The sequence below is a fragment of the Ursus americanus genome, chromosome 35 (genome assembly GCF_024610735.1).
Source record: "Ursus americanus isolate L20-20 chromosome 35, mUrsAme1.1.p, whole genome shotgun sequence".
Lineage (NCBI taxonomy): Eukaryota > Metazoa > Chordata > Mammalia > Carnivora > Ursidae > Ursus > Ursus americanus.
In genome coordinates, this window is record NC_142161.1 from 23,365,634 (window position 1) to 23,386,226 (window position 20,593).

Here is a 20,593-nt window from a genome sequence, read left to right on the forward strand (position 1 = left end):
ATATATTTGAATAAATAATGAATTAATGTTTTTAAATTATATCATCATTCATTTTTTAAATTAAAATAAAACGTGCCGATTTTTTCTTACCTAAACTAGGCCTAGTTGAGATATCCACAGAACAATTAATAATTAAACTTATGGTATTTTCTAAGTGAATTTTGGATTTATTGACTGCATGTTTGTTTATAGAAAGTTTGTAGGAAGCCTACAGGGAATGGATCAGTCTGTGCCATAAATTAAAAGAACAGTAGGTATAGAGGACTAGAAATAAGAGGGTGTTTTATGCCCCTGACATTATTGTAGCCCTCATCTTTTCTTTCTTCTCTCTCTCTCTTTCTTTTTTTCTTTCTTTTTTTGTGGGTGGTTCTGATCAGAAGAAGGCTAAAAAAATGGGAGTGGGATAATTTTAGAAAAATATACACTGAATGAAAAGGACATTTCATAAAGCTTAGGTTGGTAGTAAAACTATATTATTAATTCTAATATGTATTTTTGCCAATTTTAGTATCAACAGACTAAATTTTCTGGCAAGCTGCTTATGTGGTTTGTTTGTGGAAACTAACCTTCAGAGCTGTAATGAATTGCGTGCGTGTTTGTATGCATGTGTGTTTGTGTATTTACATAATTCATATAAGCTAATTCATATAAATATATGTATTTATATATAAAACTATAAATTCTCTTTGCTAGAAATATCTCTGGTTTATTTTAAGAATATATGTTTTGAGTTCTAACATGAATTTTCTGTAACTGGGAAAAATAGGAGAGGTCTGAACCTGGATTATCTAAAATCACATACGAATACAAATCAGGCAATTGTTAGCCTTCCATTTGCAGTGCTAATTAATTGGCAGACATTTGTAGCTTTACAAGCCAACACTCTTGTAAATTGTTGCATTAGGTATTCAGGGAGGCAGAACATATTAGAATGACTCTTTGATGGAATCATAATTTGAAGTGATATATGTCCTGTTACTCCATAGCATCCAGAGATTGTACAAAATAGTTCAGTGTAGTAATTTGACCCATATTAGACTCTGGTGTAGAACTGACTACTACAGGGCATGAAGCAGTAATCTATCTTGTTTTAGAGACTCAGGGAAGGGCTCTTTCCCCCAGATCTCTATCTACTACTTAGGAATGACCATAAATCTCCTTTCCTCCAGACAAGTCCTGCTTTACACCTGTTTTCCTGGCCTAATCGTTAACAGTACCTCCTTTCACTCTCAAAGTGTTCTGTTCCTGTTTTAATGAGAAATTATTTGGACACACCGCTGCTAATAATTTGCCCTGAACACTAGACTGAGTCACTTATATTTTAGCGTGAATGCAATTTAGAACCTTCCTTAATGGTAGATTTTTATTTAAAAATTAGATCAGGAGGAGGCACAGACTCTAAGAAGGTAGAATGGATACTTAACTGGGAGGTTGGGGGAAAAGCCACCACCTTAATCTATTCCACAGTTTTCCCAGAGAAATACCTTTCAGTTATCAGCTTTAAATAAATTTGCTCAATTTTATGTTTCTTATTCCCCTTTCCTTTCCCTTTGATGTGGAAACTAAAATACAAATGCCTAGAAACAGAAAACCTGGAAAATTATTGATCATTTTCCCTTAAGTAATCAATAACTGCCTACCTTTGGGTAATTTTTATTCATAGCATTTCAACTTTATTTTAAGGTCTGTCTCCCCCTGCTTCCCTCATTTGTCCATGGGTCTCCTATTGAATTCCCCATTTCCTGTCTCTCTTCTTCCCTCATGTGTTATTCTCTGTCTTGTCCTCTCTCTCTCTCCCTCCATCTTTCCCTATCTCATCTCTCTACCTTTTGCTGTGTTTGATGACATTTTGCCTTTCTGCTTATTCTCCCAAAACAATAAGCTAAAGGCCTCAACATATAGAACAGGTTATGCTGATATATTTACATAGCTTGAATTTCGACATGTGCTGTTACAAATGTTGGTTTTGGACAGCTGAATTTATAAGTTTTCCTATGACTGTATTTATATTTGCAGAATTTCTTTGTTTTTTCATCAGTTAACAGCAATTTTTGAAGATGCACTGTAGACTGAGAACTTTGATAATCGTTGTAGAAACTTTAGTAGAATAGAGCAGCAGCTCCTATACCCAAATGGGTGCTTACAGTGTAGTGAGGGAAGATGTGATTTTTGTGAACAATACAAGTCAGAATATGGACTGTTGCCAATTTATAAACAGCACATCTTTCAAGATTATTTGGGAGATAGTCACTTAGGAGTCAGAATGCTTTTTCCTCACAGAAAAAAAATATTATTTGGAAAAGCTGGTTATACTTACAATTATTTAGATTAGTGGTGTAAAAGAACTTAAATCCTACTAGGAGAAGATACTCTGGATATTTAAAAATTGATGGCTTCTTATTCAGATTTTACATCATTTTCCTGAATATTTATTCTAGTTATTTCTTGAGTTAGTCCCTCCCTTCATCATCAAATGTTTTAACTGGTTTGAATTCTGCTAGTTGGCTCTTCTCCTACCATTGCTATGTTCATGAAGCATCTTCTCAGATGATAGAGAGCAAAGGTAGCAAGGAGAAGGGGTTCTTTAAGCCATGATGTCATACTTTAACTGTCTGCAGCTGACTTTCAATTATCTGCATGAGGACCATCTGTGTTTGTGGATTATTTTAAGAGCTATACAAAGCCTGGGAAATTTTTCTTTGATGTCTCTCATAAACCTGGGACATATTCTTGCACCGTTCAATTTAATGTTAAGGTTTGTAAACTCAGCTCTGCCAAGTAAAATTGGAAAGGGATGATTTCTCAAAAGCTAACAGAATGGATTTGAAAATGCAATTGCAGAAATTTGGATATCAGGCCTGTGTGAGAAAAATGTGATATGGTGGAAAGAGCGTTAGACTTAGAGCAAAAGACCCAGGAGTTGTTCCTGTTGGCTCAATTTATTAGCCTGTGATCTTGGTGAAGGCATTAACCTCCTTGAGGCTCAATTTCTTTATCTGGCAGAAGTAGCTAATAGTACAAGCCTGTTTATCACATAGGAGGTTGTGAAGCTTGAATGAGATAAAGAGAAAATGATACTGCTGTGGAAATGACTCTACAAATCTACTGATCATTTTATTATTCTGTTGGCCCTGAATTACAATCTCAGCGCTTGTATACCAGGGCTTCTAGAGTTAGATGGTACCTCAAGATACGAGTTAGTCTATCCTCCTGCCTTTAAGCAGATAATTAAATGCAGAAATTAAGACCCAGAGAAGGTAAGCGACTTGTACATTGTCACACAGACTGTGAGTAGTTGAAAATTGAAATAGTGTTTTTTCCACCGTAACAGATTTTTATAAAACATAATGCATCTCATTGGACTAGAATATTTTTAAAGTGTCCAATTGTTTTTTCCCTTAAAAAACAAACACGGTTTCTTTGAAGGAGAGAAATGGAATGTCTGCAGTAGTTACCATTTTCAGAGTGTGGATTTGGGACACAGGGTACAGAACATCCATAATTGTATTTCTTGGAACAATATCCACTTTAACTTAAAATTTCAAGATGCAGAAGAGTGTATTTAACCCCTTTACTAGAGTAACTAAAATCATTAAACATTGCACAGGTTACTCGTCAATGCCAAATTTGTGGGAATCAGAGAGGGTATGAGTATCTGGTAAATAAATAAGAGTATTTACAATGTTTGCTCATTAAAGCAATTGATATTATTTAAATAAAGAGGAGGGTAAGCCTTTATTGAGCATTCTTCCCAAGCGATTAAGGAAGATCAATGGAGCTCAGTCTCAGCTAGCTGAGGGCTGTAAATTAGGGAAAAAATTACTTTTATCCTACATTTACCTCACTTTATCCCTGTGGATTTAGGAAGCTATTAGTGAGGTGTGCGTGCAGAGAAGCAACAGACTACAATGTGTATTACTCTCCTGATGAGTTGCCACTCTGGCAGTAATCAAAACAACTTAAAAAATAATGATCAAAATAAAAATAAGTTCAGAAAACAACAAGCAGAAATATTTTTAGTCTCCGTTCTAAGAGGATTTATCACTTGTTGTTTATCACTAATTGCTACAAGATGGCAAACTCAGAATTTTTGAACCTTGCCTGGCTGTTTTCTTTTCACTTCACCGAGGTCAAGTGCTTTTTGCAATTGTGTGTGAACTTTGATTTATGGCTATTTGAATAGGGCAGAAGCTTGAGAAAATTGTCTGCAGTGATATTATTTAGTTGGCTTATTAGTATGCTTGATCTGAGGCAGTAGACTACAGTTCCCCATTATAAAGTCTCCAAGAAACAAAAACAAGTATTGCTATTTACTCAAATTTTCAGTTAGAGGAATTGAGTTGTAAATCTTGAATGCCTGGGCTTTCTCAGGAGTCTTCTAATACTTCTGCTCAAACAGAAAATACATAAGAAGAGCATTGCAATGGTGTTCAATTACTTCTTGTCTTAAATCAACTCAAAAGAGTGGGATGGCAGAATAACAACAAAACAATTGCATCATAACATAGTGAGACACCCCCGACTTTCCTTAATGTGCTCAGAACTGTTTCTTAGTCATATTTTTTACTTATCAGATCTCAGAACTAAGAAATAAAGTAAAAGAACTTTGGTCAGTTTCCTCATGAATTTAAACAATAGGCCCTTGTGTTCATAGCATATTTCTAACTCCCTAAAAGTTTGGAGGTTAAGTCTTTGGTGCTGGAAATTCATAAATGAAATAAAATCATTGAAACCTACGAATCTTTTACTTACTTGATTTTATTGACCAAAATATTGTAAAAATGATGATTTAAGAATTTATTTTGGTAAAGTAGGCAAAGAAAATAGGTAGAATTGAATGTAATTGGGTTTACATAAAGTATAGGAAAATTATAGAGGAAATCTTTTGAATAAAATTTAAAATATAAATGGGTAGATAAATAATAGTATTATAAAAGTAATACATGTTCATTATTGAAAATTTAGAAAATATAAAAGGCACAAAGAAGATCTCACTACTTAGTCATCAGTATTTCCCTTTCCAAGTTGTTTTCCTATACATTTTTAAATTGAATTGTTCTCTTCAATTTGATAACTTGAGTCATCACTTAAAAACATATTGTGGATAGTTTTTAAAATAAATAACCCTTAATGATTTAATTTTTAATGAGTGCATATTATTCTGTTGAATGGACATATCATTACTTGTTTAATTAGCCTTTATGGGTGTTCTTTTAAGGTATTGACCATTTTTCACTCTGATACAGTGAACATTTTATGTTCACGTGTGTGTATATATATATATACACGCACAATTTTTTTTGCATATTCCCTAATAGCTGTCCTGCAAAGAGGAGTGTATAGCCCTCTCTTGCGAAAGCTCTGGTAGAGCACTGTGCTATCATCCGAGTAGGAGCTGAGATTTATCTCCAGTTTCCAATGAATGAGGCATTGTCTTCAGCACTTTACATAAAGTTAATTCCCCTTGCAACCTGATGAGGCCAATGATGTGATTTTTTATGATTATTTTCCATTTCCACAGATTATTTCTTAATGTCTTATAAAAGTTAAATGATTGGTCCAAGATCACACAATCGGTAAGTGGCAGAGCTAGGCTTTTAAGCATAGGAAGTCCAACTCTAGGTTCTAATGCCTGTTGTCTCCCAAACATCTGTGTAATTTGTGTTTAAATATTTTGTATATGACAAAACTTTATAATATACTTTCTTGAAAAATGGAGACAGGTCTACCTTTACGGGAGAGTATGTGAGGAAGAGAACAGAGGTCTGAGAAGTGAACTGCAAGAATGAGTGTGGAAATATTAATGTTCTCCTAAGGGAGTCTGTACATCTTAGAAAAGGAACCTTCTATCAGTAAAAATTAGTATCTCATTTGCTGAGTAATTAGGCCTTGGTTCCTCCTTTATTTGCTAGAAGACTTAAAATCTTCTCAAATATATCTTGAAACTGATAAGCTCAAAGTGTAAGATACATAGGAAGAAAGAATAAATATCAGAACAAAAATGGCAGCTTTGAAAGCCATTGAAGTATACTAAACAACCTTATAAGATTAGAGAAAAAATAAAGCAATTTGAAAGGTAAGGATTGACTTCATTATAAATGGCATATTAATTGTGTTCTTCTTTAGTATTTATTTCACATGCCTTTGTTTATTAATAAATGTGGGCGATTATTCCTTATTTTTAAAAAGATTTATTTATTTCTTTTAGAGAGAGAGAGACAGCGAGTGGGAGGAGGGGCAGAGGGAGAGAATATCCAAGCAGACTCCTGCTGAGCACGGAGCTGGATGTGGGCTCAATCTCATGACCCATGAGATCAGGACCTGAGCTGGAATCAAGAGTTGGAGGCTTAACTGGTTGAGCCACACAGTCACCCCGATTTTGCTTATTGAAAAACAAAGACTACCTTTCATTTCCCAAAACAAAGATGGGATCCACTTTATGGATGAAATGGGTGAAAGACTATATCCAGAATACTGTTCAAAGGTTATCTACCACTGCAGTAATTTTAGGTAACAAACACTCATGAAACCTCAGTGGCACACAATAAGCTTTTATTGCTTTCACAATGTGTGGGGTGGTTGGCTAGGCAGCTTTGTTGGTTTTGGTTGGGCTTGCTCACTGGGGTGTCAGCTGCCTTTGGCTGATCTAGGCTGGCCTGGCTGGGAGGACAGGTGGAAATCAACTCTGATCATATGTTTCTCTTCTATCTATAGGTTGACTGATGCATATTTTTATGACTATGGCAGGGACACGAAAGCACAAACAAGTGTTTTTACAAACCTCATTTATATAATGTCTTTTACAATCTCATTTGCCAAAGGAAATGCCATAGTTATGCTCAGAATCAAAGGGTAGAAAAATGAAACTTAAAAAAATATTATTAAAGTATAATTGGCATACAATGTTATATTAGTTTTGGTGTACAACATAGTGATTCAAGAATTTATATATTACTCAGTGCTCACCATGATATATGTAGTAACCATCTCTCACCATACAATATTATTACAATACTATTCACTATATTCCCTATGCTGTACTTTCTACTCCATGATTTGTTTACCTTATAACTAGGAGTTTATGCCTCTTAATCCCCTTCACCTACTTCATCCATCCCCACTCCCCTCCCCTCTGGCCACCACCAGTTTGTTCTCTGTATTTAAGAGTCTGTTTTTTTATTTGTTCATTTATTTTGTTTTTAGATTCCACATATAAGTGAAAGGTATTTGTATTTCTCTGTCTCACTTATTTCACTTAAGGTAACAGCCTCTAGGTCGATCCATGCTGTCACAAATGGCAAGATTTCATTCCTTTTTAATGGATGAGTAATATTTCATTGTGTGTCTTTATCCATTCGTCAATTGATGGATACTTGGATTGCTTTCATATCTTGGCTATTTTAAGGAATGCTACAATAAACATAGGGGTGCATAATACCTTTTTGAATTAGTGCTTTCATTTTCTTTGGGTAAATACCCAGTAGTGGAATTACTAGATCATATGGCAGTTCTATTTTCTATTTTTTTGAGGAAGCTCCATAGTGTTTTCCATAGTGGTGGCACCAATTTATATTCCCACTAACAGTGCACAAGAGTTTCCTTTTCTCCACATCTTCACCAACACCTGTTATTTCATGTCTTTTTGATATTGGCTATATCTGAATGGTAGGAGGTAATATCTCATGGTGGTTTTGATTTGCATTTCCCTGGTGATTAATGATATGAGTATCTTTTCATGAGTCTTTTGGCCATCTGTATGTCTTCTTTGGAAAAATGTTTATTCAGGTCCTCTGCTCATTTTTTAACTGGATTGTTGGTTTTTTGGTGTTGGGTTGTATAAGTTCTTTATATATTTCGGATATTAACCCCTTATTAGATATATCATTTGCAAATATATTCTCCTTCAGTAGGTTGTTGCTTTGTTTTGTTGATGGTTTCCTTTACTGTGTGAAAGCTTTTTATTTTGATGTTGTCCCAATAGTTTATTTTTACTTTTGTTTTCCTTGCCTGAGGAGACATATCCATAAATAATGCTGCTAAAGCCAATGTCCAAGAGATTACTGCTTATGTTTTCTTTTAGGAGAGTTATGGTTTCATGTCTCAAATTCAGGTCTTTAATCCATTTTTTATTTATTTTATTTTTTATTTTATTTTTATTTTTCCATAGTTTATTTTTGTGTGTAGCATAAAAAAAACTACACTTTTTGATAGGAAGAGGTCAAAAGTCAGATGACAAAGGCTGTGAATGGAAGGAGGACTGAAGAATTGGAGCTAACAATGCAATTAATTGTTGGTTAGATGCCAATATTGTATAATTATTTTTATCTCCACCAGATAAGTAAATACAATTGAAACATATCATTAATAATATTAGCTTTAGTACAGAGGTAATCATATTCTGTCTTCTGAAGTACTCATATGTGCTAAAGGTTATTTGCCAGAGAAGATTTCTTTTGTGGTCAAATGGAATTCTAATGATGCAATTATAAACTTACCTTTAAGTTTGCCACAGAGATAAACTAAATGATAACTGAAGAACAATCCAGATTCCAATGGCATCTCTGAAGAATAGTCATCATAACTTATATCATTACCCAATAAGCTGACTATACAAAATATTGCTCCAGTATGGGTATTTCTAAGAAACCTGATGCTTAATTATGTGACTACACAGGGGATAATATCAAGTACTTTTTAATAGAATTTTTCCTGGGACTTATAAGACCATACTATGAAGTATATTTTACAGATGAGGCAATTGAGGATCAGAGAGTAGTCAGCTCAAAAACAGAATAGAAGAATGGAGCTTTGTTCCCAGATGTGTTTGGATTAAAAAACCTGCTCTTGTTCCACTCTAGTAACTGCTTGATACATGTTTTATATGTTTGTATTAAGTAAAATAACTTGTGTGTGTTATTATATTTACCAGAGAATAAAAGCATCTTTTAATTCTGAATATTTTAGAATGTGGTACTATTTTAAATTTTTATTTATTTACTTTGAAGATGTATTTATTTATTTATCCCAGAGAGAAAGAGAGAGAAAGAGAGAGAGAGAGCGAGCATGGGGTGGGGAGGGGCAGACAGAGGGGGAGAGAGAAACTCAAGCAGACTCCATGCTCAGTGCTGAGCCTGATGCAGGGCTCAATCTCATGACCCAAAGATCATGACCTGAGCCAAAACTAAGATTTGAATGCTTATTTGACTGTGCCACCCAGGCGCCCCAAATGTGGTACTATTTTTTAAACAGACATATCGCAATATAATTTACATACAATAGGATGTACCCATTTTAAGTTTTATGAGTTCTGGCAAATATATAGAATATTACAGCTGTCACCACAATCAAGATTTAGAACCTCCACATCACCCTGAAAGTTTCCCCATGCCCCTTTGCAGTCATTCTCCATCCCTATCTCTGACATCAGATGACCATTGATCTGCTTTCTGTCACTATAGTTTTGTCTTTTCTAGAGCTTCAAATAAATGGCATTATAAAACATGTAGTCCTTTTTTTGGCTTCTGTTCACTTAGCTCTTTTTGAAGATTCATTTAAGTTGTGTATAGTATCAGTTTACTCCTTTTTATTGCTGAGTAGTATTTCATTATTATTAATACACCATATTTTGTTTATAATTTATGTGTCCATGGACATTTGGATTGTTTCCAGTTTAGGCTATTGTGATAATGCTGTTATGACCTTTAGCACACAAATCTTTGTGTGGACATATGTTTTTATGTCTCTTGTGATCTTAAGAGTGAAATTTCTAAGTCATATACTAAGTATATAGTTAACTTTATAAGAAATTGCTGATGTGACTGTACCACTTTTCATTTCCATAAGCAATGCATGAGACTTTTCATTGCTCCATGTTAGGGGTTTAATTGTGTTCTCCCAAGGTTCATATATTGAGGTTGTAACCCACACAATGTGAACTTATTTAGGAATAGAGTTGTGATCGGTGTATTAGTTAAGGTGAGGTTATTATGCAGTCCTAATTCAACATGACTGGTGTCCTTAAAAAAAGAAAAAAAGAGGAAATCTGAATGCAGAGGGAGACAGGGAGAATGTTATGTGAAGAAAAAGACATAGATTGAAGTGATGTTGCTATATGCCAAGAAATGCCAAAGATTGCCAGCAAATCACCAGAAGTTAGGGGAGAGGCATGGAACAGATTCTCTTTCATGTCCTTCAGAAGCAACTAACCCTGCTGACACCTTAATCCCAGACCCCTGTTCTAACCTTGAGACTGTAAGACAGTAAATTTCTGTTGTTTAAAGCCACATGGTTTGTAGTGCTTTGTTATGGCAGCCATAGCAAACTAATACATTCCACATTGTCATCAACTCCTAGTTCACTCAGTTCTTAAAATTTTAGCTGTTCCAGTGTGTGTGTAATGCTCTCATTATAGTTTCAATTTGCATTTCTTTAATGACCAACATGTTGAACATCTTGTCCTCATTGACTTTCTGTATATCTTTTTTGACCCAGTTTTTAATTCAATGTTTGTCTTATTTTTGAGTTTGAGTTCTTTATTCTGAAATCAAGTCCTTGATTCCTACATTTGCAATGTAGTTTGCAAATATTTTTCTCTCAATCGTGGTTTGTCTTTTCATTTTCAGAACAGTGTCTTTTGAAGAGCACATGTTTTAAATTTTGATGAAGTCAAATATACCAGCTTTGTGGTTTCTTGTCTTATCTAAGAGTTTTTTGCCTAATCCAAGATCAAAAAGATTTTTTCTTATATTTTCTTCCAGAAGTTGTATAGTTTAGTTCTTACATTTAGGTCTACTATCCCTTTTGAATTATTTCTTATGAATGGTGTGAGATAAAGGTCAAAGTTATTATTTCTTTCCATACAAGTATTCAGTTATCCTACTACCATTTTTTTGAAAAGTTGATCTTTTCACATTGGATTACTGTAACACTGTCAAATATCAATTGGCCATATGATTGTGGATCTATTTCTGGAGTCTCCAATCTGTTCCATTGATACCTAATGTCTTTCTTATGCCAATACCATACTGTCTTGATTTACTGGCTTTATAGTAAGTCTTAAACTCAGATAGTGTAAGTTTTCTAACTTTGTTCTACTTGGAAAAAAAATTTTTTTTGCCTTTCTATGTTAAAATCCTCAACAAAGTAGGGAAAATAGGAACATACCTCAACATCACAAAGGCCATATACGAAAGATGCACAGCTAATATAATCCTCAATGAGGAAAACCTGAGGGCTTTTCCTCTATGGTCAGGAGCAAGACAAGGATGTCCCCTCTCACCAGGGATATTTAACATAGTACTGGAAGTCCTAGGCACAGCAATCAGACAACAAAAAGAAATAAAAAGCATCCAAATCAGCAAGGAGGAAGTCAACCTTTTACTATTTGTAGACAACATGATACTTTATGTAGAAAACCTGAAAGACTCCACCAAAAAATTGCTTGTCTATATTTTAAAACCATCTAATCATTTTCTACCAAAAGTCCTGCTCAGATTTTGTTTGGGATTACATTGAAACTATAAATCAATTTGGAGGAAATTGACGATTTTTTCATATTAAGATGTTAAATGAACATTTGACATATATAGTCATGTTATCTGTAAATAAATAGTTGTGTTTAATCCTGTGCAAGCTATATATCTTTTTCCCCCATCTTACTGCACTGGCTAGGACTTCCCTGTATCATGTTGAATAGAAATGCTGAGTGGGTGTTCTTATGTATGTAATCCAACTATAGTTTTAGAAACTTTATTTTTCATCAGTCTTATTTTTTTCTGTATGCCTTGGTTTGGATAATTTCTGTTTATCGATAGTCTAATTCACTAATTATTTTTTCTCTGTGATCTCTAATCTTCTCATTGAATTAAAAAAAAATCACGTGTAGCTTGTGTGTGTATAGCCCTTGCTGTGTGGAGCCATTACCAAACACCATTCTCAGAAGGTTGTCAGTTCACCTGGTAGTCTTATACCTACTTGGCTTTCCTTTCTTTAGATAGTCCCAATTGTCATAAAATAACAAATTCTTGTGTCTTGCTCAAAGAGGCTCAAAGCCTCTTTATCTTCCAGTGTGACATGTAGGTCAGTAGGCTTCCACCTTGTCCTGTAGTATCATCCAAGGAGTTACTTTCCAGAAGGATGTATCATTCATCTGGGGCAACTTGCAGAAACAAGATATAACACATGAGTTTGGGAGGTGGCTGTGGAGTTGGTTGAATGTTAAGAGGGACAAAATTAAGAAAGTTGGAATTTCTTGGTATTAAGTTTATATCTGGATCCCTTCACTCCACCTTAGCAAATGCTGTTTTAGTTAGCTCTTTGAAGGTCAGATAAAATATCATCTGCGCAAAGTGAACTTATGTCCCTAGGCAGAATTAACAGCTATTATAACCCTTTTCATACTGTATTGTAATTATTTATTTGTATATTTTTATTATCACTGGATTTTGTCCTCAGCTACTTTGTGACAAGCAGTGCCTATCTCACAATACATCTTTGAGGCGATTTGGGTTGCAAAATAATTTCATCTGACAGTTCTCCTTCTTTTCTTCCTTCCTTTATTTCCTCTTTCCTTCCTGATTTCTTTCCTTATTTCTTCCCTTCTTTCTTTCCTTTCTCTAGTCCTCTTCTTTCTCCCTCCCCCTTTCTTCCCTCCTCCCTTTCCCCCTTGTTCTTTCCTCTTTCTTACATCTTTTCTACTAGGCATTCCAAAATTCATATTCTCATAATAAAATAAAATAACACTTTTAGCCTATTTTTTGGTATTCCTGTTTTAAAATCTGATGATTAGATATAATTTTTGTTTTTCACATCACTACATTGCTAAAAATGGTGTTTCCTATGGAAGACAGATATAACCTCGTTTATATTTATGTGTATGTACATACCCATAATGTTCTTGCAGTATGCCGAGGAATTCAGCTTTTTTGGTTGCACGCACTTTCACCTATGTGATTCTAGGATAATTCCAGGTTGTCCTGAAATGCAGATTCGAATTGTTTTTTCATAGATGTATAGCAATCTGTTAAGGAACAAATTCACAATTAGAGGGCTAGCGTAATTTTAGGAATGGATTTTGTGTTTCCTAACCAATTATTGTGGCATCTAGACCTGTTAACAATCCTGGTTTTCACTGGGATCAGTGAATGAAATAGCTTCAATATGTTCTTTGCTATATGTGCTACCAGCAGCAATTTGCATCTGTAATCCATCTGCTGAGTTTCAGTATTTCAGCTTCTGAAATGGCAAATAGATTGCTTGTAGCGAAGGACTACCTTCTCCTAAATTTTTAGTTATGGAACATTTTCGTATTGGACAGAATTCAGATCATAAGTCTATTTCTTATACTACTAGAAAATAATACCTTCATTTCTTCAGTCTCGTTTCTCAAAATTATTGTCTAAATCTGTGTGTGTGTGGTGTAGGCAGTGTTGGGGGAGAGAAAGAGTGAGGGTGGAACAAACTTCTCAACACCTCTTACTGATTTTTAACATTAAAAAACAAAACATGGTTGATAGGAAGATATGGGCTCCAGGGATATAAAAATGAATAGGATCTAGTTTTTCTGGCTCTGTTACCCAATGACCATGAAATTTCTTCATTCTCAATACTAAAACATTGCAGTATGAGAAAAAGCAGAGAAAATAGGTCTTTACGAACTTGTGACAATTCCAAGTGAATCAAGGCTCAACTAAAGGGAAAGAGAATAGGCAGGCTTGAGTTCTCATCTTTACCTAGTTAACGAGACAGAGACTTAATCCTTTAGAAATCCAAGGTTCATAGTAAGTAAGAAACAAGAGTAATTCTTCTGGTGGCAGGAGGTAGATTTTCTATGAGCTGTTGAAGTGATTTATATTTCACCTCTGCTGTTTACTCACATCATTTCAGTCTTGAGGCATTGTCTTTTTTATTGCATTGGTGAAAGTGCAAAACCTAAAAATCTCAGATTATGTAAGATTTCTTTAGGGGTGTATATTCTTTTATGTACATGGTTTGCTCTGGATTACCTGAGGGCAATTTGTTCTATGTTTTGTTGGGTATTGGTGTCAGAGGCCAGTTGGGTACTGGTGTCAGTTTTTTATGCGTTTAGCATGTGGTGGGTTATACCCCTGCCTTAGTGTATCAGTTTTCTATTGCTGTATAACAAATTCCCACAACATAGTGGCTTAAAATAATTTTTGTCTGTTTATTATCTTCCAGTTTTATATGTCAGAAGTCTGGGCATGTGGTGGCTGGATTTTTTGCTCAGGATCTTGAAAGACTGCAGTCAATGTGTTGGTCAGGCTGAGGCTGGTCCTGTGTGAGACCCTAGTCTTCTTCCAGGCTCACTCAGTTCCTTGCAGCTGTAGGATTGAGGTCCCCAGTTTCTTGCTAGCTATTGGGAAGGAACTATTCTCAGTTCTTATGGGATGCTCTCAGGTACTAGCTATGTGGCTCTTGGAGGACCACTTCAAAGCCAGAAAGAGAGTTTATCATGCTTTAAATTTCTTCCTTCTGGAAGGTCTTAGTCCCTTAAAAAAGGTTCACCTGATTAGGTCAGGCCCATCAAAGATAATCTCCCTTTTGTTTTTCTTTCTTTCTTTTTTATTTGAGTATAGTTGACACAATGTTACAGGTGTACAATTTAGTAACCTGACAAGTATACATTATGCTATGTTCACCACAAGTGTACTACCTTCTGTCCCATCACATTGATATTGCAATACAGAATAATCTCCCTTTTTTTAACCCAAAATGAACTAATTTGTGATCTTAATTAGTATGAAAAATCCCTTCAGTTTAATCATAATAGTTCACTTAATCAAAGGAGTAAAATCCATCATATTCACAGTCCCATACTCAAGGGGAGAGGATTATACAAGGTATGTACACCCAGGGTAGGGATCATAGGATGAGCATCTGAGAATCCTGCCTATTACTCTTTGTATATTCTTAGAGACTGCAATTTCATTTTCATATTAAACTAAGCAGGATAACTACGGATTCAAATCTGCTGGGAAAAAAATGCTGTTTTCTTTGTTCCATTTTTCTCATTTATTGATTTTATCTTTTTGACTAAAATTTTGTCAACACCCCAAGATCTTGATTTTGGAACCACTGAGGTATAAATAAATACTAAGAAACATTTATTCTGTTCCTAAATCAACATGAATATTTAAATGTTCACAATTTTAGATTTTTTGAGTCACATTTCCTTTCATTCATCCATAAGCTAAGCCAGTGTCTTTTTGTTGATAAAATTTCATGGTAGTGTGACTCGGTGATCAGTTTTATACTATCAAAAGAGAGCATTTTAAAAAGATTTTTTCTGTTTTTAAGTAATCTCTACACTCAATGTGGGGCTTGAACTCACAACCCTGAGATTGAGAGTCTCATACTCTACCAACTGAGCCAGCCAGGTGCCCCGAAAGAATGCATTTTTGTGATTGTATCATATTGTACAGTTTCTAGTATGTTTGTTTTGAATATGCATTGTTAGCAAATGAATAACTTTTTGCTAATTTTTTTCTAATTACACAGTTAATGGTGGAAAATTTAGAAAATGCATGTTACCTTGGCATCTCAGGCTTTATCAACCAAAAAACGGATGTAGCTCTGTTTTCTTTAGTATCAAAATACTTGGGGCAATGTCCATCTTGTCATTTCTGTGTCCCATATGTGGGATGGTAAGAGTGTTGGTGTCAGATGCCCCTGGGTTTGAGGTTGAACTTAGCTATTTGCTTGGTGTGTGAGCTTGGGCAGATTTGAAAGTTCCCTAATCTTTCCCCTTCCTTTGTAAATGGTGACAATAATCATCACTATAATTGTACATTTATTTTGTAGATTAAATGAAATGGTACATGTAAAATGCTTAGCATAGTATATCACACCTAGCTACACTCAGTAAATGTTAGCTACTAATACCATCATTGCTATATGTGAATTTATCAGACCAATGTGCTTTTCCTAAGGTCAAACTTGTTTAGTTTGTCTTATAATATAATGTTGTAGTGGGATGAAAGGTATAATTGAAGGTACATAGCACTGGTAGAGTAATAGTAGGCAAGTACTGGTCTTGGGAGACAAGAGTTGGGGTGAATCTGGCAGTAAACTTTGCTTGAAAGATGGAGAGAGGATTTCTGGGAGAAAGGATTTCTGGGATCAGAAAGGTCTTTCTAGTAAGCATATCTGTAGTCTTTTCTTCATCCAGAACTTTGAGTGGTGTCCCATGGCCCAACTGGTGGAATCCAAACTCTTGCATAGTGTACAATGTTAGTTTTTATGATTTCACCTTGTCTGTTTATCCATTCCTATTACCTTCTACTTCTTTCCTAATTTGTGCTCTACTTCACCTTTTCCCCATTTATGCTTTCCCATATTATGAACTATGTATAATTTGCAAACATGTCACAGATTCTCATACCACTATGTTTTGCAGGAATGATTTCCTCTGCCTGGAATGCCCTGCCTTTCCTTTTGATCTGATAAATTCTTGCTATAAGTCTCCCTTCAAAGGTACTTCTCTTAACCCTGACAGATTCCAAGGGCAGACATAGACACTTTAGTCTACTGTACTATGCAGAGTCCTCCATCATGGTAGTTGTCATGCATTTCTGTCTTTCCAACTAGATTATAAGGAGGGACCATGTATTGTCAATTCTACCACACCCTTGGCTTAGCACTTGTTCAGATATTTCAGTGTCACAATTTCACAGAAATCTCACTAGATAGGTAGAGGAGAACTGTCATCCCATTTTATAATTGGAGAGCTGGAGACACACAGGTATCAAATGGTTTTCCTAAGTGTCAGACCTAGGATTCACATCAAGTATTTTTGGATATAAGATGTTTTTTTTCTGTGTTGAAATGTTAAGTTATAGTAAACCCACAGATATTTATTGAGTAGTCACTATGTTTAAATCTCAGCGCTGTGTTCTATAGATGATACAGATTTTAAAAAGGATATCTTTTTAAAGGTTCTCTTGATCTCTTGACTAATGCTAGGAGAATATTCTTTTCACTTGCTGGTAATTGATATATAGTAGGCATTAAGATGTATTTATCAAAGATGGATGGATGGATACATGGTAATTATAAAGGTAACTCTTTGATATTGACCTGCAAATAAAAACCGATCAGTTAGTGACTCCTTTTTTCTATTTTGGGTTTGGAGGAATGCTTATTTATTATGGAGTTCAATTTTGCAAACATTCAGGAAGATGGGTTGATAGGTTTTAATATTATATAAATAAAATGAAATAACGCAAGTTAAAACAGAGTTAGCATAAAAGGAATTAATATAAATAGGCCTTTGAGATAAACTAATTAGAGTTACATTTTATGAGAAAGTCTGGTAGCCAGGATGAAAAGGGGCTGCACACTAAGGTATACATCTTTTCCTTAGAAAGAGGGTGTACGAGTGTCTGGGTGGCTCAGTCGGTTAAGCATCCAGCTCTTGATTTCAGCTCCGGTCATGATATGGGGGTCCTAGGATCAAGCTCCGAGTCAGGCCCCACTCTCAGAAGGGAGTCTGCTTGGGATTCTCTCTCTCCCTCTGCCCCTGCCCCCCACTCTCACATGCTTGCACTTGTTCTCACGCTCTCTCTCTCCCCCTCTAAAATAAATAAATAAATCTTAAAAAAAAAAAAGAGGGCATATATATTAATTTGTTCAGGTAAGTTTCCTAGGACTATAAAGTGGAAGCGATTGGTGTGACTAGATATTATCTATTCAGCTCTAAGAAATTGTCCTCAGAGGAAGATCTCACAGATAAAATAACATCTGAATCCAGACATCCTCACTATATTTGAACCCATGGGAAACCAATGTCAAACCATCACTTTCAAATGTACCAGAATTATAGCCAACGGCTCCAGGTTTCTGAGACCTGAAATTTATTCAGTTTTGGAGACTACCTCGAAGAAAAATAATTAAAAATTATGAACGTAAAATTAAGTACAAAAATATATATTTATTTACAGTAAAAAAGAAATCACAACAAATTGCAGATTAGTAAAAGCTGATTTTTTTTCACAAATGTTTCTTTTCTGTTTGATTTTATCTTCCACAAAGCTATTTCCTTTATTATGTTAAAGAACAAAGTTAAAGATTCTTGGACCAAATGGAGAGTTAAGCAGGGAATCTAATCTAAAGCAGAAGCTAAGCTCTAGGGTTGAGGCTCGGGGAAAGGATACAGCCCCTATCCCGTGTCAGGAAATCAAAGTATCTGAGTGCTGCTGATTGGCTGTGCTATTTGGGCTGATCAGGTTAGTTAGGCACTGGATAAGTATTGAGCTGCCTGTTTTGGGATTTTCTAGAAAGTGATTTGTTATTGTGTACAAGAAGTACTCATTTCCATACTACAGTGTTTTGTTGTGGTTGCTGTTTAAGCGAGGTGCGCATTTCAGGATCATGGCACCTTGAATAGTTGTTTTAGTAACAATTAGGTCTGTACTACTGTCAGGAGGCTGGGTGGTCAGGTCAGGATTTATTATCCCTCCTTTTCATCATTCTGCTCCTCCAGAGAAGGGCTGATCATAAAGTGTTCTATCTCTTTTGGCACAAATCATCACTTCAATGTCCTTTCTAGATAACAGCTGCATGATAGCATGAAAGCACCTGCTAATTCCTTAAATCCAAGCAAAAATAATTATTACAGAAAAAATAAAATCCCATTACTGTAGTTTAGAAAATTTCATGTAAATCAGCTTCAAGTATGATGTAGCCAAAGTTAAATAAATAAAAACTCAGACTTATTTTTTTATTCTTTGAAACCCAATCAGCTTTTTAAAGAGATTTCCTCCCCCTATTTGCCTTGAAGCGTTAACCAGAAACAGCAGAATGTATTAGCTAGAGAACAGATACTCCTTGTGAGGCCAGTAAATGCTTTAAAGTTCAGTGATCTCCATTACCATGGTAGCAAATGACTCTTTGGCTATGCCCATATGGCATTTACAATCTCCTTTGTAATTTCAGCCATGGTACTGTGCAGTCTCTGTTGCTTCTAGGCAACTTTAATCATTTCTCTGTCATTTATTCTACTGCTTACAAAGTCTTCCTACTTTTTGCTTCTTATATCACAATTTAACATTGTGTAAATCTTAATCCTTCCAGATAAAGGGAAATATTACATAACTGTTTAGCTATAACTCAGGAGGTATGTCCAGGACTGCCCTTACAAATACTTCTTTAATGAATTCTGATTCAGTGTTGTTTATAAATGGCTTTTTCTTGAAAATGGCAGATATTTCCTGTACAGGACAAGTATTCATCCTGGAATGTGCAGCCATCCTATCAACTCCATTGCCTAATGCTCTATTTTCCCAACCGGCAAAACTAATAACTTTGAGTTGAGCCTGTATACTGGTGAAAGGAAAATGGTAAACACTTACCATATAGTAGACACATGATTTATGATTTGGGGGTGCTATAGAAGCAAAGGGGATTTGAGACATTCAGGTAATCTGATAGAAAAATGATGATGTGATCAATGTCATATTAGAAGTTATTAAATTCTGAAGAAGTATCAGTTATGGAAGTATAAGCTCATATTTCTGAGATCACCACAGAAGCAATGCTCTTGTGCAACGTATCAATTGCTGATTTATCTGCTGATTTATCTGCTAAACAAGTAGCTCTTGTTATCCTACCCATCTGGGAGCCACTAATTTGATGTTTATCCTCATCAGGCTTTCTGAAGGACAATTGGCTATATTTAGACAAGCTATAATTGCCAAATAGTAATTTTATAACTGTTATTTTCTCTCCATTTGCTAGCCATAATATAAGGAAACATTTTTCCTTCTCCCATTAATTTACCTTTTCATTTGTTTTTTATGGAAGTATAGATTCATAGATTTTTTTTTATCTTATGAATATTCTATTACTACCATTATTTGAATACTCAATTTATTTCATATTTAGTGAGTGGAAACCCTTCAAACTGGCACCTATGTCTTCTTTTTGGCTTACCTCCATCATCTTTTTTTTTTAGTACAGTTTTACTTTCTGGAGCTATAAGATGTTCCAGTTTCACTTTTAACTTTCCCTGCCTTAACACTAAGAGTCAGCTATATTTCCAATGAGGCCAGTTCTTTTTAAGAGGAGATGGTATATTAGAAACCAAAATCAGGATTTAGGACGTGTTCATTGCTGCTGGTATCTTTCCTTCTGGGATCTCAACAGGCAGGGCTAAAAAAAATATAAATATAGCTCTATCCACTTTTCTTATCTATCATTATCTATCTATCTATCTATCTATCTATCTATCTATCTATCATCTATCTACCTATCATCTAGCTATCTAGCTATCTATCATCTATCATCTGTCATCCATTCATCCATCCATTTAAACCCATGAATTTATACTAATTACTCTCATTGCAATTCAGTACTATGGAATTCATTCTAGCCTTCTTCTTTCCATATTTGTAATTCCTTTCTCCAGCAGTAAGAAATCTAGCTTATTAATCCTCTAAATATTTAATCATTTGCTCAGTCCTACAATACATGAAGGGTAGTTTCAGAATTGTAAACTCATACTACCATCAAAAATAGATCCTCTAAATAGAGTTCTATTATTTGTTTACAGTCTTTTTGGCTTCAGACTCAGCATATA

General features: G+C 34.9%; 1 long non-coding RNA gene across 1 annotated transcript in view; it reads left to right on the forward strand.

Annotated features, from left to right (window-relative positions):
• The window catches only part of LOC148107131 (uncharacterized), a 431,471-nt gene that overhangs the window by 286,088 nt on the left and 124,790 nt on the right, over window positions 1-20,593 (forward strand). The window lies entirely within an intron of this gene.